A 24193-nucleotide genomic window follows, 5' to 3' on the forward strand; every position below is an offset into this window, starting at 1 on the left:
TAAAGTATCCATTGTAAGGTATTTTATTAAACTGATAAGAACAATTGGGGCTGGCTCTGTTGTGCAGCAGGTTAATGCCCTGGCCTAAAGCGCCGGCATCCCATATGGGCGCTGGTTCGAGACGCGGCTGCTCCACTTCCAATCCATCTCTCTGCTATGACCTGGGAAAGCAGTAGAAGATGGCCCAAGTCCTTGGGCCCCTGCACCCACGTGGTAGACCTGGAAGAAGCTCCTGATTTCGGATCGGTGCAGCTCCGGCTGTTGTGGCCAACTGGGAAGTGAACCATCAGATGGAAGACCTCTCTCTCTCTGCCTCTCCTTCTCTCTCTGTGTAACTCTGCCTTTCAAATAAATAAATTAATTAATTAAAAAAGAACAGTTGCTACACTTAATCTTAGCCAAAAGGCTCAGAAGCAATTGTATTTTATTATAGTAACCTTTTAAATGGAGTAAGACAATAGATACTGCTAAGATTTGGACACTTTTACTTTGATGTATCTAATTCTTTAAAATGATTTACTTATTTATTTGAAAGGCAGAGTAACAGAGAGAGATAGAGGGAAAGACAGAGATCTTCCATCACTGTTTGACTCCATCAGTGGCCTCAACAACTTGGGGTAGGCCAGGCCGAAGTCAAGAGTCAAGAGCTTCATCGGGTCTCTCATGTAGATGGCAGGGGTCCAAGCACTTGGGTCATCTTCCACTGCTTTCCCAGGCACATTAGTAGGGAACTGGATCAGAAGAGGAGCAGCAGAGAGCATCGCAAGCAACAATTTAATGTACTGTGCCACAAAATGTATCTAATTGAGGACTTGGTTAATTGCAATTGTTTAGTATGTAGAAAACCCAGATACACTATTTCTTTGAAGAAGTTGTCAGAAAAATTAATAAACTCAGAAATACACAAAAGAGATTTTTTGCTATCCTTTCAGTGCAGAGTTGGGTTTGATTTTGCTTTGTGGGCAGCGGACCACACGTGAACCACAAAGGTTAACTTACAGTTGCTTTTCCAGGTAGAGATGCACATAATCTCTGTCCATCAAATCTGAGATTGTGTTCTATGGCCCTGGTGGACTTAAACTGGTTTTGTATTTGATCTAGCTACCTTATTCAAACATTTTCTTGTTATGTTACCTACACACACATAAATTAAGTGCTTTGGAATTAGCTTATCATTTTACTGATTTCTTTATTGAGTACTATTAAGAAATTTTTTTTTTCTTTTTTGACAGGCAGAGTGGACAGTGAGAGAGACAGAGAGAAAGGTCTTCCTTCCATTGGTTCACCCCCCAATGGCCGCCGTGGCCGGCGCACTGCGGCTGGTGCACCACATTGATCCTAAGCCAGGAGCCAGGTGCTTCTCTTGGTATTCCATGCAGGTGCAGGGCCCAAGGACTTGGGCCATCCTCCACTGCACTCCCTGGCCACAACAGAGAGCTGGACTGGAAGAGGAGCAACTGGGACAGAATCCGGCAGCAGGACCGGGACTAGAACACGGTGTGCCGGCGCCGCAGGTGGAGGATTAGCCTATTGAGCCACAGCGCCGGCCAAGAAATCTTTAACACATGTAGATTTTATATCTGTATGAGAGTAATGATTTTAGAGTTTTGAAAACTATATGTTAAGATAGTGCAGTTTAACAGTAGTTTAGTAAGTTGTAAATCATAACCCTGACAGTTAAGGAGTAAAGCAATCTCCCCATAAACCTGAGCAGGATTGTAGATATAGATAGCACTCTGCAACAGCTATATAACAACATGTATATAGACATCTTAGATGACTTCTACGTAATAACCTGAAATTTTAATGTGGAGGTGTGACAAATGCACAATTTACTGGTATTTGATGCAACCCTAATGGCATAGTGGTTTTTATTTTTTTAATTTTTTTAAACTTTATTTATTTGAGAGGTAGAGTTACAGACAGACAGGGAGAGACAGAGAGAAAGGTCTTCCATCCACTGGTTCACTCCCTAGATGGCTGCAATGGCCAGAACTGAGCCAATCCAAATCCTTGAGCCAGGAGTTTCTTCTGGGTCTCCAACATGGGTGAAGGGGCCCAAGCACTCGAGCCATCTTTCACTCCCTTCCCAGGACATAAGCAGAGAGTTGGATTGGAAAAGGAGCAGCTGGGACATGAACCAGTGCCCATATGGAATGCCAGTGCTGCAAGCAGAGGCTTAGCCTATTATGCCATAGTGCCGGCCCTGGCATAGTGGTGTTTTTAGTTTAATTCTCATGAAGGGATATTTTATTTTATTTTTTAGCAAAACAACAACAACAACAACAAACCCAGAAGATCTGTTACAACTCCTTTGTCCTATGAGCAGAACATTGCTCTTGTGTGTTCTTAACTACTGCTGTTTTTGCTCAACTTGGTTTATAGTACTGACAGTGGTTCTGTCTGGAAACAGTATCTGCAGATACTTCTGTTTTTGAACCCAATTTAAAATCTTCTATTCAAAAATGTATGACAATTACCAAACTGAAGCCTATAATTTGCTTAATCTTGGCAAAGGAAAATTTCCCTCTCAGAGAAAACAACTTTGCAAACCAAGCTGAGAGCCAAGAAACTCTTGTCAAAGGAAATGACAGGAACTACAAGTAAAAGATCAGGAAATCTAGCTTTGCATTTTGCTGAAATATTCCTGAAAGGTGAGGAAATTCTTGGGAAGGTGGGAGTGAGATTTCTTCCAGAATCTAACATGGTAGGGCTTATCACACATAGAAAATCATTTTAATTGTCCCTCTATATTAGCATCATTCACTCTATTCATTGACAATCTGGCAGGTCACAAAACAGTCTCTTAAAGAATGTGTTATGAGACAAAAGCAAATGTGGTATGAGACAAAAGCAGATTCAGTTAGCATAAATACAATAATTCTTTATAAACAAAATGTATATGCCATATCTACCACTCCATTCCTTTGCCCTACATTATGACTTGGCCATATCTACCATTCCATTCCTTTGCCCTACATTATGACTTGGTCATCAGTATGACATTTATTGTAACAGTAAAGAACATTTGGTTCCAAAATTACAAATGACAATGTGCATTAATCTTTATCAACAGAATCAACTACAGCAAACTACTACGTGTCATAGGAAATGATTGGTGCTCTAAGAACTGGAAAATATGGAGATATATATATATATATGTATGTATATATATACAGTAGTTTATACAATAAATATTTTTAGAAATTTGAAACTGACTATACATGCGTATCTGTATCTCTATATCAATGCACAATCACACAACAGTTTACACTATAGAATTCTAATAAAATTCGACTTTAGGTAAAATAGCATATATCTAATACTTAAACAATTCAATAATAATATATTTTCTATGGCTCTAAAATACACTAAATATCTCGGGGTTTCAATTCTCTGTTAAAAGTATAAAAAGCTATCACCATTTTATTATAGTTATATTGGCCTAGCAGTTAATAAAATACAGTTGCTAAAATACCTGTTAAGCAAGTTTTTAGTATATATGGATGTAAAAAGACATTTGTTAAATAGCTTAAAGACTCTGCTTTTTCCTTACTTCCTAGTGTTATTGTTTATAAAAGGTCAAAAGAACATTACTTTTCTGGTAGTTTGCTATAGCCTCTGAACATTTCTGACCAGAAGAAAATTACTGTAGAGGCACGAAACCAGGCTGCAGCCACCTCTGATGCCATCAAGTGCTGAATCATGAGCAGTGATTTCAGGTAGTTTCCTGGAGCAGAGGGCATTTCAGCTGAGAAAAGACAGCAGAAAAATCATGCACACTCAGCAGGTAATTCGCCCAGCACAGAATAGCTCTTATCCAGCAGGAAACCAGATTAGAAATGCTAGATTTATTTTTAGTTTTATATAAAAGAGAGTTAATAGATAGTTCTCACAAAGAAAATGATTGAAAATTATTGTGCCTAACCACATCAAAATGTCTAAGGAAACCTAATACGTAGTCATTGATGTTCATAAAATCAAATATCTAAATACATCAGCCATGCAGATGTTTGGCAACATATGGAGAAAATGTCCAAATGCCCACCTGTTTTTTCTTTTAAATTTCTATTTGGGCTTTAAGATTATTTATTTATTTATTTGAGAAGTAGAGTTACAGAGAGAGAGAGAGAGACAGAAAGAAAGGTCTTCCATCCACTGGTTCACTCTCCAAATGGTAGCAACTGCCAGAGCTGAGCTGATCTGAAGCCAGGAGCCAGGAGCTTCTTCCGGGTCTCCCATGCAGGTTCAGGGACCCAAACACTTGGGCCATCTTCCACTGCTTTCCTAGGCCACAGAGAGAGAGCTGGATCAGAAGAGGATCAGCCGGGACACGAACAGGTGCCCATATGGGAAATAGGTAGAGGCTTAGACTACTATGCCATAGAGCTGGCCCCCTATTTGGATAGTTTTTAAAAGATTTATTTATTTACTTTAAAGACAGGTGATGTGGATATAGGGAGGCTGATCTTCCATCTGTTGGTTCAGTTCCCAAATGGCCACAATGGTTGGAGCTGGCCAAACTGAAACCTGGAACTCCTTCTGGGTCTCTCACATGGGTGGTGGGGATTTAATTACTTGAACCATCCTCCATTGCTTTCCCAGGTACTTTATCAGGGAGCTAGATATGAAACAGAGTAGCTGAGACTTGAACCAGCACTCTGATCTGGGATATGGACATCACAAGCATTGGCTAAACCCACTGTGCCACAGTGCTATTTGGATATTTTTGAATTGACAAAGGGCTTAAATGAATGAAAATGACTGATTATATTAATCTGTTTATTGACCTATTCATTCATTCAACAAATACATATTATCTGAGGTTTTATTATGTGTTAAACCTGGATTATGTATGGAAGATAAGGGGCTACTTCCAAAAGATGGTGGAAAATGGCATTAGAAGATATTTATTTGGTGCAAAAGAATGCATTTTCCCTGAGGCTTTTGAAGACCCCATGTATAGCAGTGAGCAAGGCAGGCAGAGTCTCTCTCCTTCTCCTGAACCACAGATGGACTTTGTATGCATCCAACACAGGCAAGACGTCCTGTTGTTGAAGTAAGCATGAGGTACAATAGGAATACACTGAAAATAAGTCCACAACAATGTTATAGCTGAATATCTGTTGAAAAATGTCTTACTTCATTGGAAGGAAGCTATTTTGTAGTCCTAAGGTGGGTGTTTTAATTAACCTGCCAATTTATGAAACACATCAACCCTTCTTGGAAGAGTGAGTGTATCTCTGAGTGCCTGTGAAGCTTCATGTTAATTGATTATTTAAACAAACAGAAAAAAATACCCAAGATTACTTATCATGACATCAGATGTGTTTGGACTTAAGAAGAAGAATTTCAGATATAAAAAAATTAAAAAAGCTGCTTATTTAGCAGCCACTGTTTCCTGGTCACATGTGGCTCAAGACAGGGTACCGTGGCCTTCTTCTCCCAGTCTCACTGTTACATTTTCCCCCTCTTCCTTTCTTCAACGTGAGTCTTTGTTATGGCACAGTGGTTAAACCACTGACACTGCCATCCTGTATGAGCACTGATTTGAGTCCTGTCTGCTCCACTTCCAAACCAGTTCCCTGCTAATGTTCCTGGAAAGTCAGAGGAAGTCCTGGGTGCTTGGACCCCTGCACCCATGTGTGAGATGTCGGAGTTCCAGGCTCCTGGCTTTGACCAGTGGTTGCATCCATTTGGTAGCAGATGGAAGATCTCCCTCCGTCCAATTTTGTAACTCTGCCTTTCAAATAAGTAAGTCTTAAAAAAGCAATCTTTCTCAATTCAAGGGAAACACATAAATAATTTGGGGAATAAAATACACAAATATAAGGAAATTACATAAACCCAGTATAACTTAACTGAGTCATGGCCTTCTCTTACATGGACATCCAAAATCTGCCTTCATCTTTGGATTCACTTACACTATGTCTAAGAGTGCCCAAATCTTAAGGAAATAAAATCCCTCAGTTGTAGGTCATAGGGACAAATCCCAGGTTCAGACTGAACTTCAGACAGGCAATTACCTGCCACTCAGGTCTATTCTCTGCCTGCCTCTGACTCATTTTCTTTGCCTCTATTCCTGCCTCCTCTTTCTTCTTACACTCCTCTGTTGGCTGATTTGATTGCATTTCACTTTTCATTTGTTGTGTGTATTTCTTCATGTTATCTTCAGATTATTATACATTAGCATTTTCAGGACCCAGTTATTATCTCAGGTACCCATAAAATGATCCATACTTAAAGACTGAAAGAGGTTCTCTGGTCTAATATAATGGAATACAGAAGTTCATTAAATGGGAGAAAAATGGAAAAACCAAAAAATGGACTTGGCTTATTTGAACAAGTTTGTTGAATGTTCTACTACTTAACTGAGTGTTTTGGTCTTGGATAAATACATACATAAGAAATTAATCATCCACAAATGTTTTTTTTTGTATAAAGAAAATATTTTCAGAAATAGTCCCTATTACTTACAGGATATAATCCAAAATCATTATCCTGTCATTCAACACTCACCGTAAATGAGTACCACCTGAAACTGAGTCCCTACAATGTGCCTTGGATGCAGATGCTAAATGTAGTCAGGTTCTAGGCTCCCATATTTCCAAGCCTCCCTACATTAGTTTAAAGTATCCTTCCCTTGGTTTTATGACTGAAAATCAACTACTTAGTAAAATTAATACACTGAAATGCATATCGATGGCGGGAACCCAAAAACTTGAAGCATCATTTCTGCTTCCTAGGATCTGCAGTGTCAAGAAACTAACTGGATTCTAACGCTGGAGCAGGAGCTGAATATTAACTCAGCTACTCTGATATGGGATGTGGGTCTCTTACCTGTGAAGCTAACTCCTATCCCTAAATCATTTAGAAATGAATACTTTATCAACATTAGTACATTTAGGCATCACCTCTGTCTAGTTCCAAACATTTTCATCACCCCAAAGTAAGCCTTGCCCCCATACACAATTGCTCTCCATTCCTGCTTCCTCTCAAACCCCTGCCAACAGCTGATCTACTTTCTAGCTCTGTGGATGTGCCTGTTTTGGAGATTTCATGTAAATGGAATCATATAATATATGACCTATATGACCTGTTGTGTCTGGCTTCTTTTTCTTATTGTTTTCTATGTTATCCACATTGTGGTGTCTACCAATTTCTGATCAGTGTCTGGAGCCTGCCAATTTAAGCTAAGTTTAGATAGGTTAACAGGAAAAAAAAAAGTTAGTGGCTCCCTGGAAAGCTAAGGATGTATCTGTCAGCTTTAACAGGGGAAAAGAAGCAGTCAGAAAGTGTTTGTGGGCGGATCAACTGTTTTCTTTAGGAAAGACAAATGGATGCTTAGGGGAACAAGTGGAACATAAAGTTTGTGATAATGTTTGTTTATCCAGGTGCAAGTGATCTTATTCGTCTTTTTCCTGGCTTTAAAACTTCCCTGTAGAGAGGGTGTACAGCAGCCTCAGCCATAATAGGATAAGGGAAGTTCTGAAAAAGCTTTCTGCATTTGTTGAATCTCGAAAGTATTCAGTCCAAAATTTATTTATTTATTTATTTATTTTCATTTTATTTGAAAAGAGATGTACACACTACACACACTACACACACACACACACACACACACAGAACCCAGTAGCCCCTCCAGCTGTGGTCTATGGAGGAAGAGAGCCCCTCCCGTTTTTTGGTCTCTTTTACCAGGTAAGGGTGATACCTCCAGGCATGAAGACACCTGGTAATCATATGGCACTTCCATCAGTTCCACATTTTCCAGTATCCAGGTTTTCATGGCATCCCTTCCTTAGGTTCTCAAAAAAGTAGGTGTATCCCAGGAAGGGGGAGGGCTTTTGAATGACAAGTAGGATAGAATTACATGGGAGCTTGTAACTTCCAGCTCAACAGACCTAGCTAGCTGCCTGACTATCCCATATTACGACTACCTGAGCCATCATTTGTATCCTCCCAGAGCATGCATTAATAGGAAACTGAAATCAGAAGCAGAGCTGGGATTCAAACTTAGACATTCAGGTATGGGCTGCCTCTGATAGGGGTATCTCAAGTGACCTCTTAACTGCTGCATCAACCTCCTGCCTCTCAAATGTCTCTAGTTTAAAATACTCTTCACATCAACCCTGGAGACCCAAGTGGGTCCTCATAGTAGCATGTATCTGTAATTCATCACTACCTGCGGCTGAAAAGTAGTCCATTGTATTACATCACATAGACTCATTCATCAGTAGATAGACTCATACTGTGATTTGAATGTGTTTCCCAAGTTTCATGTGTTAGAAGTTGAATTCCCGATGTCATAAGTTAATGGAATTTGAGAGGTGGAACCTCTGGGAGGTGGTTTAGGACTTATGTAAGAGAGAGTTCACTTTTATAACAAAACCACTCCATTGATAACTGATTTGTGAATGAACTCTGTCAAGCATGTGTGTTTGGTCTCACCATGTGATGCCTTCCACCAGGTTGTGATGCAGCAAGAAGGCTTCACATGCTGGCACCATGCCCTTGGACTTACCAGCCTACAGAACCATGAGCCAAACAAAATTCTACTCTTTATAAAGTACTCAGGTATTTTGTTATAGCATTGGAAAATGAACTTACAATTTTCATTGCTGTCTATATTTTCTACATTTGGCTATTTTAAATAATGCCATTGTGAACATTCACATACAAGTTTTTGTGTGGGCACTTTTTTTTCACTTTTTGGGGTGAAACTGAATGGGTCATATGTAGAACCCTTAAAATCTGAGCCTGTTCACCCAATGTGCTGCAAGCCAATCACTGACATCAGAGTGGCGGGAGGAAGTAGGTATTATTAAAGCAAGGAGTGGGCAGCTACTACTTAATTCCCAGGCTCCTTAAGGCTTTAGGACTAAAGATCCTTTATACGGACAGAAGGTGAAGTTAAGAGGTGTGGGTTCAGCTCCCTGGTTGGTCCACAGTGCTGTGGTCTTCCTTTGAGTGGTCAGTGATATGGTATTTTTGGGGAATTTTGATGATGGCCAAGTGAGCTTCAGTCAGTAAGGTGATAATTGCTTTTTCACTCAAGACCTAGTCTTGAGACAAGACTGAAAATCACAGGCCAGCATTGTGCAGGAGTTCATTAAGCAGACACCTGGGAAGCTGGCATTCCATATGAGTGCCAATTTGAGTCCTGATTGCTCCACTACTGATGCAGCTTCCTGCTATTGTGCCTGGGAAAGCAGTGGAAGATAGAACAACTACTTGGGACCCTGCATCCACATAGGAGACCCAGATGGAGTTCCAGCCTGGTCCAGCCCCCACCATTGTGGCAGTTTGGGAATGAACTAGTAGATGGAAGATCTCTCTCTCTCTCTATGTCCCTCTCTATCTATAATTCCACCTTTCAAATAAACAAACAAATAAATAAATCTATTTAAAAAAAGCTGATAAGGAAGTAGAACTTATAAAGTCAACTTTACTATCTTGTCACTGTATTTACTACTTTGAAGAAGAAACTTTTTTAGGCTTTTAGAGGATACAATTATCTGAAAACTTTCCCCTCATGTGAAATACTATTTTTATTTCAGGAAGAAAAAAAAATCTGTTGTAAAGAATAAAGTAAAAATTGCTGTGCTTGTGATCAGTGGGCTCTTTTCTGGAATTCTACATTTTATATATTTTCTTAGAAAACACTGTGGATATTTTCCTATACCTAATGATGAAATCATAATTCTAACAGACACATGCTAGAAAAGGGTCTTATGGAAGATATTAGAATTTACTGGACAATTTCAAGTGTCAAGTACATGGATGATCTTTGATGTGAATAACTCATTTAACTCTGTGATGATTAATTTTATTTATTTATTTGAAAAACAAAACACTTATTTTTGACAGTGTTACAAATACATATGTATAAATATTTATTTAAAAATTATAAATTATCAGACAAAAATTTGTACCTATTTATGGGGTACTATGTTATGTTTTGTTATATGTATACATTGTGTAATGTCCAATGAAGTAAATATATTTATATATTTAACATATCTTTATGGTGAAACCATCCAAAAACCCTCTATCTTATAGACTTCTAAAATATTTATTTCGTTATTTGAAAGACAGTGTGATGAGGTGAGGAGAAAGGGGCAGAGAGAGAGAGAGAGAGAGAGAGAAGGAGGTCTTTTATCCATTGATTCGATCCCCAAATGATTACAACAGCTGGAGCTGGATCAGGCTGAAGCCAGGAGCCAGGAACTCTATTCTGGTCTCCCACATGGGTAACAGGGGCACAGGCACTTAGGCTATCTTCTGCTGCTTTCCCAGTAGTATTAGTAGGGAGCTGTATCAAAATCAAAGTAGCAAGGACTTGAATCAGCACTCTGTAATGGGATGCTAGCATCACAAGCAGTGGCTTAACCCGTTATGCAGTAACACCAGTTCTCCTATCTTATTGATTTTTAGTAGAAAAAGACATGGTATAGTAACATTACCTATAGTCACCCTGCTATGCAATATAACAGAACCCCAGAACTTCTTGCACCAATTTGCAACCTGGTATCCAACCATCAACTACCCTCTGCTGCTTCACCCTGAATTCCATTCCCAATCCACCCTCCACCTTCCATCCCCAGCCTCTGGTAACCACTATTATATTTTTAACTTCTATGAGATTGCCTTTTTTTTTATACTTCACATAAGTGACATCATATGGTATTTGTCTTTGTGTGGTTGGCTATTTTGCTTTACTTAATGACCGCCAGTTCTATCTGTATCATTTCAAATGACAAGACTTTATCTGTTCATGATTGAGTAATATTCCATTATGTATATGTACTACATTTTCTTTATCTATTCATCAATGGAAGGGCACTTAGTTTATTCCCAAATTTGGATGTTAGTTTGACTGGATACCAAGGCAGATGATAAAACATTATTTCTGGGTGTGTCTGTGAAGATGTTTATTGAAAAGATTACCTTTTGAATTGGTAGACTGAGTAAGGAAGCTTTGCATTGCCAATGTGGGTTGGCATCATCCAATCAACTGAGGGCTCAAATAGAACAAAAGGTGGAGGAAGGGCTAATTTTCTTTCACCTAGGGCTGGGAATTCCCTCTTCTGCTCTCAGATATCAGAAGACAAAGTTTTGGGTCCCTGGACTCTAGATCTTACCACTGGCTCCTTCTCAGGATTGGGAGTTACTCTGTTGGCTCTGGTTTTAAAATTTTCACACTCAGACAGAAACACAAGACTAGCTTTCCTTGTCCTCCAACTTGCAAATGTCAAGGGACACCTCAGTCTCTAGAATTGCATAAGCCAGTTCCATCAACAATTTCCTCTCATATATCTCTATATATGTTCTGATGAGCCCTGTTTAATATATTCTTAACACCCAATAAATTGACCATATTATGCATATCAGTAAAACTCTCTAGTTTAAGCTCAGAGAAGTTACATAAAATCTTCCTTGAGTCATTTAGTTTTTAGTTGATAAATACAACAGGAGTTATACAATTTAAGGTTGCAGTCCTACAACAAGAGATGTCACTTATTCTCTACAGATTTGCTTACTTGTTAGAGAGAGAAAGATCCATCTACTGGTTCACTATACAAATGCCAGAAACAGTCAGGACTGGGTCATGTTGAAGCCAGGAGCCAGGAACTCCACCTGGGTCTCCCACATGGGTGACAGAATCTAAGTACTTGGGCCATTAGCCACTCTTTTCCAGGCACATTAGCAGGAAGCTGGATTAAAAGTATCAAGCAGCAAGGACTTGAACCAGCCATTCTGATACAGCAGCACACCATGCTATGTTACAATATCCATCAAGATATCACCTTTTTGAAAAACAAATCTGGTCACATCTTTCCCTTGATTGTAACATTTCAGTGGGATCCCATTATACTCAGGTTGCAGTATACAGCTTACAATATTTTCCTAATCCTTTGCTTACCTCCCCACTTCATATTTTATTCCACTCTTATTTGTCTATACACTACCCTAGGCTGTTGTTTGCCATATTAGGCCACCCTTAACATTAGCCATTCGCTTCTACAACCAAGAGTATGTTGAATGACTTGATAACTTTTTCTTTAACAAATGCATTGACATTAGCAAAATTGAGAAATGGTCACCCACCCCCCATGTTCCTGGCAAACTCATGTGTCTCCTGACCACCTCACTGTCATAGACAGAAGAGACAGAGAGCTGTATGATGTTGGCACCTCCCTTCTGCCTGAATTCTTCTTCCTAACATTCACGACTTCAGATTTTAGTTTGCCCGGGAGGAATCAGACATCAGAGCTAAAACTCTTTATTTCTATTGCTTTCTGTTGCCAAAAGAATCTCCAGAATCAATACTTGAACTCTTATTCCTAGCTCCCTCCCTCCTCAACTCCTGAAACTCCTTCTTTAAATCTCTGGACTGCTGGTGCATCACCATTAAATTCCTCATGAACCTCCTGGGAACTTTTTCTTTCTTGCTATAAACAAAACCTAGACCTTATCTGAGATTGCTGTTTCTCTTGCAGTTGTATCAATGGGCATCTGTTTGTGTTTCATTAACCGCTTATGACACTGGGCTTGGAGGTACAGTACTTGTCCTCCTTGTTCCTCAGTGTCACATTCAGGCTATTGCCCCCTCTTCCCTCCCTACAAAGTCCTGGATTTGCAGCTTATGCATTAGCTTGTTAGACTCACCAGCCTTCTTTACTATAATTGTCTGCTGCCCCTGAGTTCCCCACATTATTGTGAGACTTATCAGTTGCACCAACACTCCGGTCATGAGTCTCCATCTTTCAGTATCCACAGAGATGATCCTTTCAGTGTCTTGCTTTCTTTATGCTCTTGTCCCCTCCTTCTATAATGACCTTGTCTCCCACATGATTTATGCTACTTACAACTATGTTTATATTCTATATCTGTTGTTATAAGTCAATTGTTATATCTCCACAATGTCAAATTTTAGAATGCCACTTTTTGACAAATGTTCACTATTTAAATCCCCATTTCTAACGTCTGAACTTTGTTGTTTAACTTTTATTTAATAAATGTAAATTTCAAAAGTACAACTTTGGATTATAGTGGCTTTTCCCCCGATAACCTCCCTCCCACCTGCAACCATCCCATCTCCCACTCCCTCTCCCATCCCATTCACATCAAGATTCAATTTCAGTTATCTTTATATACAGAAGATCAATTTAGTATATATTAAGTAAAGATTTCAACAGTTTGCACCCACACAGAAACACAAGGTGTAAAGTACTGTTTGAGTACTGGTTATGCCGTTAATTCACATAGTACAACACATTAAGGACAGGGATCCTACATGGGGAGTAAGTGCACAGTGATTCCTGTTGTTGATTTAACAATTGACACTCTTATTTATGACGTCAGTAATCACCCGAGGCTCTTGTCATGGGTTGCCAAGGCTATGGAAGCCTCTTGAGTTTACCAACTCTGATCTTATTTAGACAAGGCCATAGTGAAAGTGGAAGTTCTCTCCTCCCTTCAAAGAATGGTACCTTCTTCTTTGATGGTCCATTCTTTCTGCTGGGATCTCACTCACAGAGATCTTTCATTTAGGTCATTTTTTTATTTTTTTGCCAGAGTGTCTTGGCTTTCCATGCCTGAAATACTCTCATGGGCTTTTTAGCTGGATCCAAATGCCTTAAGGGGCTGATTCTGAGACCACAGTGCTGTTTAGGACATCTGCCATTCTATGAGTCTGCTGTGTATCCCACTTCCCATCTTGGATTGTTCTCTCCCTTTTTTATTCAGTTAGTATTATCAGACACTAGTCTTGTGTATGTGATCTCTTTGACTCTTAATCCTATCATTATGATCAATTATGAACTGAACTTTTAACACCCATTTAAACTTATAGAATTAACAATTCACATTTCACTTTGTCACTGTCCCTCATGTCTTTCTTTTCCTTTGTTTCTAGTGGCATGATCATAGTGATTCCTTTGGGAGCACCCTTAACTCCTTTGGCTTTTCTTTACCAGTATGCTAGCTTGCAAAGATACCAATGGCAAAAGACACCCAGCTCTTTTTTTTTTTTTTTTTTTTTTTTTTTTTTTGACAGGCAGAGTGGACAGTGAGAGAGAGAGACAGAGAGAGAAAGGTCTTCCTTTTGCCGTTGGTTCACCCTCCAATGGCCGCCGCTGCAGCCGGCGCACCGCGCTGATCCGATGGCAGGAGCCAGGATCCAGGTGCTTTTTCCTGGTCTCCCATGGGGTGCAGGGCCCAAGCACCTGGGCCATCCTCCACTGCACTCCCTGGCCATAGCAGAGAGCTGGCTTGGAAGAGGGGCAACCGGGACAGAATCCGGTGCCCCGACCGGGACTAGAACCCGGTGTGCCGGCGCCGCAAGGTGGAGGATTAGCCTATTGAGCCACGGCGCCGGCCAGACACCCAGCTCTTAAGTTATTCCTGTGCCAGGCAAGTGACTGAGGTTGGCTAAACATGCTGATGGCCTATTATCAACTGATAATCATTAACCTCAAGTCAGCTTCCGTGCTGTCTGGCAACCCTATTCTGTGTCCTAGGATGTCACTTCCCTCACTCCCCTAAATGATAATTTTCCATTTCCATCTCTCTTCTAACCACCACTATCTTTTCTCCAAATATTGCTCTCAGCTGATGGCTTTGTGTCTAACCTGAGAAAATAGAATCAACAATCATTCTCTGTATCTGAATATTTGTGCTCACTTTCAACCACTGCTATGATTAGTATGGTCCTATGCTTTGCTGTACCAGCTGAGGTCAACTCCTTTACTTCTCTACCAGGTCCTATTCCTTCTCATAAACTCAATGATAGTGCCTTTTATATTCTCCCCTTCTTTCAACTGAACTAACACGTATCTCCACTATATCAGATTATTTACAGAAATGTCACATGCAGAATGTTGGATGTCTTTCAGCCTTCATAATAGGCCCTCTCTTGATTCCATATCTTCTTCTCCATCAAGTGTGATGTTCAATGTAGAAGCTCTTTATTACGTACTTTCCTTAGAGTGTTTTTAACATAAATGGGTTTTAGATTTGTAAAATAATTAGTATCAAATGATATGATCAACTGATAGGAATCACTTCCCTTCAATCTTCCTCATCTTGGTAAATGGCAACTTCATCTCTCCAGGTGTTCAGACCAGAAACTTTGGTGTCATAATTGACATATTTTTTTCTTGTGTTCTGTATCCAGTTCACCGCTAAAACATCTTATCTCTTACTTCAAAATATATCCAACATTTATCATGCATCACGTTCTTACTCCTCCACTACTATCCCAGGCAAAGCCAGCATTGTCTCTCATATAGTGGTATCTCTGTCTTACTCTTCGTCCCCACCTGAACATCACAATCTGGAAACTTAAGTCTGCAGTTCTTGATACTCTTGATAAAATACTCTTATGTAACTTCTTCCATTTACTTAATATAATCAAATGTTAAATCTTGTGGCATTTTAAATGTTCATGTATTGTTTTTATTTTCCTTTTTGAATGACTTCCTAAGATGACTCTTTCATGGAACACATTCTTTTTTTTTAAAAAAAAATTATTTATTTATTTGAGAGGCAGAGTTACAGAGAGGGGGCAGACAGGGAGAAAGGTCTTCCATCTGCTGGTTAACTCTCCAAATGGGTGCAAAGGCCGGAGCTATGCTGATCCAAAGCCAGGAGCCGGGTGCTTCCTCTATCACTGCTGTGACTGTGACTGGTTTTTATTGGAAAGTCTATAAAATCTATCATAGCAAATATCAATATGCTCAACATAGGCAATAAACAAATAATAATATTTTGTTAAACTTTTTAACTTGGCCAGCGCTGCGGCTCACTTGGCTAATCCTCTGCCTGCGGCACCGGCACCCTGGGTTCTAGTCCCTGTTGGGGTGCCAGATTCTGTCCCGGTTGCTCCTCTTCCAGTCCTGCTCTCTGTTGTGGCCCGGGAGGACAGTGAAGGACGGCCCAAGTGCTTGGGCCCTGCACCCGCTTGGGAGACCAGGAGGAAGCACCTGGCTCCTGGCTTTGGGCTGGTGCAGCCCTGGCCATAGCGGCCATTTGGGAGGGTGAACCAACGGAAGGAAGACCTTTCTCTCTGTCTCACTCTCTCACTGTCTAACTCTGCCTGTCAAAAAAAAAAAAAAAACTTTTTAACTTTTTAAAGAAAAAGTGAACATTTTTGATGAACTCAAAAGTGTTTCTGTTAATTCTCACATAATTCTTGACTGAACAAAGACACAAGACATTTTTGCTCATTGCCCGAAAGATAAACATTGGAATGTATTCCTTGCCCTTGAATCTCAACTGGGTCTCACACCAATTGTTGTGAGGGTATTGCCTTCATACCCCACCTTGCATTCTTTTCCAGGTTCTGGGCCCCACCCAGTTCCAGGAACTACCCTCCTCCTGCTGCCCCCTACACCCTACTGCATCCCTAGCCCTCCTTAAAGAGGCCTGGCCCCTAGGGATTGAGCCCTTCTGCCACATGCTCCATTAATGTGCATGCAGGCAGTTTGTCACCCACCTCTATGGATTTATTTTCTCTGAATAAATTCAGTCTGACTGTATATTCAGACACCACCTCTTCTATATTCTGCACCCTTTTTTCTAACATTTTGGTGCCCCGTGTGTTATATCTTAATGTTAGCCGTCGCAAAGCACACTGGACACCGGAGTAAGGGAAAGGGTTTATTGGGGGACACCCTATAGACCGGAGTGAAGGGGCAGCGAAGGAAAAAAGGGAGGGAGACTGTAAGAGAGAGAGACAGAGAGGAGAAGAGCTAGCAAGGAGAGAAGATAAAGCAGAGAAGAGGAGAGAGGAGAGCAGAGCCAAGAGACCAGAGGAGGAGGCTGGAGAGAGGAACCGAGAGAGAGAGCAGGAGAGAAGGACTGAGAGAGCACGTGTTCAGGAACAGGCCCTTTTATAACTTTGCCTGAGGGCGGGCAGGGAAGCAGGAGCAGCCAGTCCCATTAGGATGGGGGTGGAGCCTGGCTCAGGTAGCTGGGCCATGCGGCCAACTGCGCCAGTTTCCTAACACCATGTGAGGAAGCACCAATCTGAAACTCATTTTCTAACAATTCTTCCCCCTCTTTTCCCGGGTATTTACATAAATTTGACATGAACCCATGAATCTGTCTGAATCATATTTTTGATCTATCAATCATCTAAACATCTATCTCTCTCTTTCAGTAATATATATCATGAAGTTTCTATTTTATTTTATTAATCTTTTTGTCTATCTCTGCTATACTCTGTTGCTTTAGTATATATATTTTTCCTTTCCTTCCTTCTTTTCTTTCTTTCCTTCCTTCCCACCTTCCTTCCTTCCTTCTTCCTTTCCTTCCTTCCCTACTTCCTTTGTTCTCTTTTCTAGGTTGATAGCACAAAGGTGGGTAGTAATATCTAACTACCTCAATGGGATTTTTGGGGGCTCAATACATTTTTAAACAAAAAAACTCACAGAAATGTATGTTATAAATAACTATGCATATTTTTCAATTTTTGAAGTAAAATAAGCTTATCTTTTAATTAGATTTTTCCATGAACTCTTTAACGTGCCCTTATATTTCAAAAATGTTCAATGCAGTCAGCTTTGACACATGTGTGGAATATTTTCCTATTTCTATTCTAGAGCTGAAACCATCACCACCATCAATATATGAATATATCTATCACCAGCAAATGTTTCCTAATGCAACTTCTAATGGGTGCATTACCGTCCCTCTACTACCATCTCCAAATGGAGTGGGTGGGGATAGTATTCAAGAATATATAGGGAGGCACCTGAGGTCAGGACTTGATTGCAAGAGCCTGTGTGCTGTGCTTGTATTTCTCACCTTATTTGTGATCTGAATAGACTATGGGTGATTTCACAGTGCAGTCTTAATTCTTCACTCTACATTTTGCCTACTCTGCTTTTGATGACCCTGTAGCTCCTACTTATAAACACTAACCTTGAATGATCCTGGAGTGACAGATAAACATGAGTCTGGATTTTTTTTTTTTTTACTTTCTCCAAGGGGATAGGAGTGGTAGAACTATTGTTCTCTATTCAAAATAAATAAATAAATAAATAAATAAAGAGTGATGTTTTCCCAAACAAGTAACTCCAGTGTCAACAGAAAGAATCAAAATGTTTTCATTCTTAGGAACAGTCATGTTTATCTGTTACCTAAAATTATCATGGGTGTCCTACAGATTAAAGTTCCATGTGCGACATTGTTTCTGTGGAGAAAACTCACTCCATATTCCAAACAACCTAGATACCAAGGCATTTAAAGAATATAAGTGCATGGGAATTGAAAACACTTCTATAGAGGTAGTTTGTCCTATTGTGGGGGCCTATTGTAAACATCATTCTCAGCTCCTTTTTCATATGTTTTCTCTGCTGGTTTCTATCTATACAGATAGCTATTTTCCTTTTTGGATATTAAAATAAAATGAAAGTTGAGGGGATGTGCTGTGGAATAGATGATAAAGTAAATACCTGAGATATCAATATCCTATAGCCACCCATATTGGAGATCCAGATGAAGCTCTAGGTTCCTGACATCGCCCTGGCTCAGCACTGGCTACTGGAGCCATGTGGGGAGTAAACCAGTGGATGGTAGAGTTCTCTCTCTATCTGTCTGTCTCTCCCTCTGTAACTCTGACTTTCAAAATAAATAAAATAAATCTTTAAAAGATAAAATGAAAGTTGAATTCATTATAAATCTTTCTAATAATCTACTTTCAGTTAACTTTATACTCATAAGATTAACCCTACACTAAGAGTTCAACACATTGTAAGAAGAAAAAAAAATACTCAACAGTAGAGACAAGGGCTGTAAACAAACATTGAATTTCAAAATGTAAATTTCACTCCTATATGTTATATTTTTGGTACTATATTAGTAGATCATTATAAAAATTAAGAGACAGAATAAGAGAGAAAGGAGGAAGAAGGGTGGGAGCATGTGTAGGAGGGAGGGTATGGTGAGAAGTATCATTATATTCCTAAATCTGTGTATATGAAATACATGAAAACTGTTTACCTTAAATTAAAAAATTGAAAAACAACAAATAACAACAAAAGAATCTGTCCTTCCTTTTCTCCCTTCCTCTCTCCTTTTCCTCTTCCCTCTCTTCCCACCTTCTTGCATTCCTGGTACATGAGCTCATTTCTGTTATAAGGCAGGCCATAGAGTAAAGACCATGGATTCCATGAACCCTCAGTCCATCATGTTTGACTGCTGTGTTGATGGGAGCCCAAGTACAAGCCATCTTGAAGAATGATCTCTCAGATAAGTTCTGTCTGGTAAGAAGGCTTGTTCTTTTACTGTCAAGATATCCCCTAAATTATTCAAGTCCAATATCCTTTAATTTAAAACTGGAGATGCAATTGGATAATAACACACAATTTAGATTTAGGAACCTGTCTTTGAAAATGTCAGAAGTGTGATTGGTTTTGGCTTCTAATTCATAAAGGGCTGCAAGAATGTTTGTAGGTAGCCTTCCCCAATCCTAGCTCTAGAGAAGCTAGTGCCTGGCCTCAGATGGAGAGGAACTGGTGGTCACACTTAAGGTGACAAAGTACCACAGGCCAGCATCAGTACTGTTGATTTCTACAGGGACTTTCCTACAGACTTGGACTTCTTTGTACACCCACAGGACCCCTGATGTCCAGGACCTCACTTCCTTTTCCTGTCCCTGTGCTAGCCTGTCTGGAATGGTGGGATGTTGGCAAGCCTGTATAGTTCTTCACACCTCCAGGAGTAGGACAAGAGGTGCTATGAAGCTTTGTTGCAGTTGATTTCTCAACAATGTTGCAGTGGATTCGTTTCTGAGAGGGGCAGTGTGGTGGGGGCAAGAGGCACGGAGTCACCGCACAGACCCCTGGAGTTGGGTGAAAGCCAGCTTGAGGCAAGCAGCCTGCAGACTCATTTATTTCAGTTAGTACAACAGTTTATATAACCAAGACCAGCCAATCCGGTCAAGGGGCGGTCTATGCCCCAACCAATCACAGCCTGTTACCAGGCAGTTTCCAAAGCCATCCAATCAGCCTGTTGCCAGGCAGGTTCTGTTGCCATGTGGGTTTCAAAGCCATCCAATCACAACCTGTTGCCAGGCAGGCTCTGTTGCCAGGTGGGTTTCAAAGCCATTCTTGAATAACTGATGCTCGCTTGCCAGTGGCCATCTTGGCATGGCCTTCTCATTCCACCACAAACTTGTTAGTATTTGTTATAGCTTAGACATGGTTTGAGTGTGTCCCCCAAAGTTTCATGTGTTGAAAGCTTGGTCCTCAATGTAGAGAGATGGTAGAATCTTTTTTAATAAATATTTATTTTATTAATTTGAAGGGCAGAGTTACAGAAAGAGAGAGAGAAAGAGAAAGGGAGGTCTTTCATCTGCTGGTTCACTCCCTAAATGGCTACAATGACCAGGGCTGAGACAGGTTGAAGCCAGGAGCCAGGAGCTTTTTCTGGGTCTCTCACATGGAGTCAGCACTTGGGACATCTTCCACTGCTTTTCCCAGGCCATTAGCAGGGATCTGGGTTGGAAGTGGAGCAGCTGGGACTTGAACTGGTGCTCATATGGGATGCCGGTGACCCAGGTGGCAGCTATACCACAACACTGCTATAACACAACACTGGCCCAACAGATGGTAGAAAATTTAAGGTGTGGGGCCTAGTGGACAATGTTTAGTCTGTTGGGATGACTACTCTCAGGAAGGATTAATGTGATTCCCTGGAAATCCTGGGTAGGTTCTGACAGAGTGGGTTGTTATAAAAGGCATCAGCGATAGGCATTTTTCCTAGTTGTTAAGATCCAGGCTAAGATACCCCTGTCCCATGTTGGAATACTGCAATCAATACTGTATCTCTATTCCTGTGAATGAAAACTCTTGGAGGCATTGATGATGATTTAAGTAACTGAGCTTCTTCCACCCACCTGGGAGAGCTGTATTGCATTCCCAGCTCCCAATTTTGGCTATAGCCCAGCCAGAGTCATTGTAGGAATTTAGGGGAGTGAACTAGTGAGTGGGCACTCTCTGTCTATATGTCTCTGTCACTCAAATAATGAATTCAATAAACAATAAGAGAGTGTGAGCTTGGCCCCTGACTCTCTGGCTTCCATTCACACTCTTTTGCATGTGGACAATTCTCTTTTCTCTTCTCTGCTATGTTGTGGTGCAATCTGGGTGCCCTTACCTAAATACTGCTGCTATGCTGTTTGGACCTCCAGTCATCAGAATCATAAGCCAAGAAACTTCTTTTTTTTTTTAAAAGATGTATTTATTTGTGTGACAGTCAGAGTTACATAGAGATAGAGATAAAGACAGAGATAGAGATAGAGAGAGATCATCTATCTGCTGGTTTACTCCCCAGATGGCCACAACAGCTGGGACTGGACCAGGGCAAATCTAGGAACCAGGAGCTTCATTCAGGTCTCCCACATGAGTGGCAGTGGCCCAAGTGTTTGGGCCACTGCTTTCCCAGGCCATTAGAAGTGAGCTGGATGTGAAAGAACAGAACACAAACTGGCACCCATTTGCGATGCCAGTGTCTCAGGCATATGCTTTACCTGCTACACCACTAAACCAGCCTCATCTCTTGTCTTTATAAAGGACCCAATCTAAGTGAGATACACAGCAGACCCATAGAATGGCAGATGTCCTAAACAGCACTCTGGCCTCAGAATCAGCCCTTAAGGCATGCGGATCCGGCTGAAAAGCCCATGAGAGTATTTCAGGCATGGAAAGCCAAGACACTCTGGCAAAAAAAAAAAAAAAAACAAAAAAAAAAACAAAAAAAAAAAACCTAAATGACCTAAATGAAAGATCTCCATGAGTGAGATCCCAGTGGAAAGAACAGGTCTTCAAAGAAGGAGGTACCTTTCTCTGAAGGGAGGAGAGAACTTCCACTTTAACCATGGCCTTGTCTAAATATGATCAGAGTTGGTGAACCCAGGGGGCTTCCATAGCCTTGGCAGCTCATGACAAGAGCCTAGGGTGATTACTGATGCCATAAACAAGAGTGTCAATTTGTTAAGTCAACAATAGGAGTCACTGTGCACTTACTCCTCATGTAGGATCTCTGTCCTTAGTGTGCTGTACATTGAGATTTAATGCTATAACTAGTACTCAGACAGTATTTTTCACTTTATGTTTCTGTGTGGGAGCAAACTGTTGAAATCTTTACTTAATGTATGCTAAACTGATCTTCTGTATATAAAGAGAATCGAAAATGAATCTTGATGTGAATGGAAGGGGAGAGGGAGTGAGAAAAGGGAGGGTTTCGGGTGGGAGGGATGTTATGGGGGGGGGAGCCATTGTAATCCATAAGCTGTACTTTGGAAATTTATATTCATTAAATAAAAGTTAAAAAAAAAATATAAAGGACTCAATCTCAGATGCTTTGTGATAGCAAAATTAAAAACAACAATAGAAAACAATATTTAATCATACTTCATGAATTTGCATCTCAGGGCAAAGATTCACACATTCAGCATGAAAATAATTTGTGAATAGTTCCACCTCTGCAGCTAGAAAGCTACTCTTCAATCAGACTAACAAGGTCTCCAAATACTTGATTGACAGCATTGGGTATAAATTTAACTCTTCTACTTGTGAGTAATTAGTCTTCCATGGCTTGTTGTGAAAAAGTTAAGTTAAAGCTCACCTTGAAAGTAAAAATATCTCAAAAGCTAGATTTAGTTGGTATAAATAAATCATTAAAATATCAAAGTGCAGGCAAGCCACTGCTTTAGCTTTTCTTTTCTTGTATAGATATGAGATTATTATTGTCAATACTTAGCACTGTAAGACCTTGCTTTTACAAATGTGGAAAATAAAATCAATATTTTTTTGTTTTATATATATCTGGGTAATTATGTTGAGTTTTAAGTTAAGAAGTAAGAAAAAAAATGAACTCAAGAAAGAGATGTGTGGGAGGTGGTAAGAATGAGTAAGAGGAAGGGAAGGGGTTGGCACCATGGCACAGTAGGTTAATCCTCTGCCTGCAGTGCAGGCATCCCATATGGGCAATGGTTCTAGTCCTGGCTGCTTGTTTTCCAATCCAGCTCTCTGCTATGGCCTGGGAAAGCAGTAGAAGATGGCCCAAGTCTTGGGCCCTTGCACCCACGTGGGAGACCAGGTAGGAGCACCTGGCTCCTGGCTTCTGATCGGCACAACTCCAACCGTTGCGGCCAATTGGGGAGTGAACCATCGGATGGAAGACCTTTCTATCTGTCTCTTCCTCTCACTGTCTGTAACTCTACCTCTCTAATAAATAAATAAAATCTTTAAAAAAAGGGAAAGGGAAGTGCTGTAGCGGGGGATTGCCTCTGGGTTGGCGCCCTCCTGGATGCTGCTCTTTGAGATCTCAGGGAGAAGACAGCAGCAGGGACAGTGAGGCCTCTGGAACACAGTGGTTCCCACTGGGGTGTCATTAGCTCTGTCTGCTGAGAAGTTTCTGTCACCTGATAATCTACCATCATTCAGGTCAACAGCAAGGCAGGCTGGAGGTGGGTACGTGTTGTTTTCACTTTAAACAAAAGAGAAAAGACATAGAGCACATGATTTCAGAATTCCAGGTTGAATAATGGTCTTAAATTAACTATCTTTGTTTTTCCCAGAATCTTCAGGCTTGTTGCTGAGAAAACTAGTATATCTATCTGTTCTAAAATGGACACTATTTAATTAAGTGAATATTTACTGAGCACCCTGTAATGCAATGTGTAATATGGTGTGGCAGTTGACAGAAGGTATGATGTCTGTGCTCACAGGTCTGGACATTTGTTGCAGGACAGATACAACCACCACTCACTCTACAAAGCAGAAGGTGACATAGGCCATGACAGAGAAAAATGCTAATTCTGACTAAGGATTTGCATAAAGCTTTAAAGAGAGTCTGGGCAGAAGGAAGGTGAAGGAAAGTGACTCTAGACAAAGAAATTTAAAAAAAGTAGGGAAGCACAGAAATTCAGAGCTTGACCACAGATTCCAAGACACAGGTTTAAGTGTTTGACTCTCTCAGTAGGTAGCAATAGCAGATACTCACATGCAGGTAAGTGGAGAAGAGCATTCTGGGAAGAAAGAACAGGATGTACAATGATCATGAGGCAAGTTTCTTTAGAGTATCGGAAAAATAAAATGAGGACCAGTGTCACTGGAGAATACAGACTGAAAATCAAATCATGTAGAGCTTATGAGATATATTCAGTACTCTGGCTCCTATC

The 24193-nt window shown here is 40.4% G+C and overlaps 1 pseudogene; it reads right to left on the bottom strand.

Annotated features, from left to right (window-relative positions):
• Window positions 1–330: 330 nt before the first annotated feature.
• Window positions 331–418, bottom strand: LOC127490899 (U2 spliceosomal RNA; annotated as a pseudogene).
• Between the last annotated feature and the right edge of the window lie 23775 nt (window positions 419–24193).

Source organism: Oryctolagus cuniculus, chromosome 6 (assembly GCF_964237555.1).
Source record: "Oryctolagus cuniculus chromosome 6, mOryCun1.1, whole genome shotgun sequence".
Taxonomy (NCBI): domain Eukaryota; kingdom Metazoa; phylum Chordata; class Mammalia; order Lagomorpha; family Leporidae; genus Oryctolagus; species Oryctolagus cuniculus.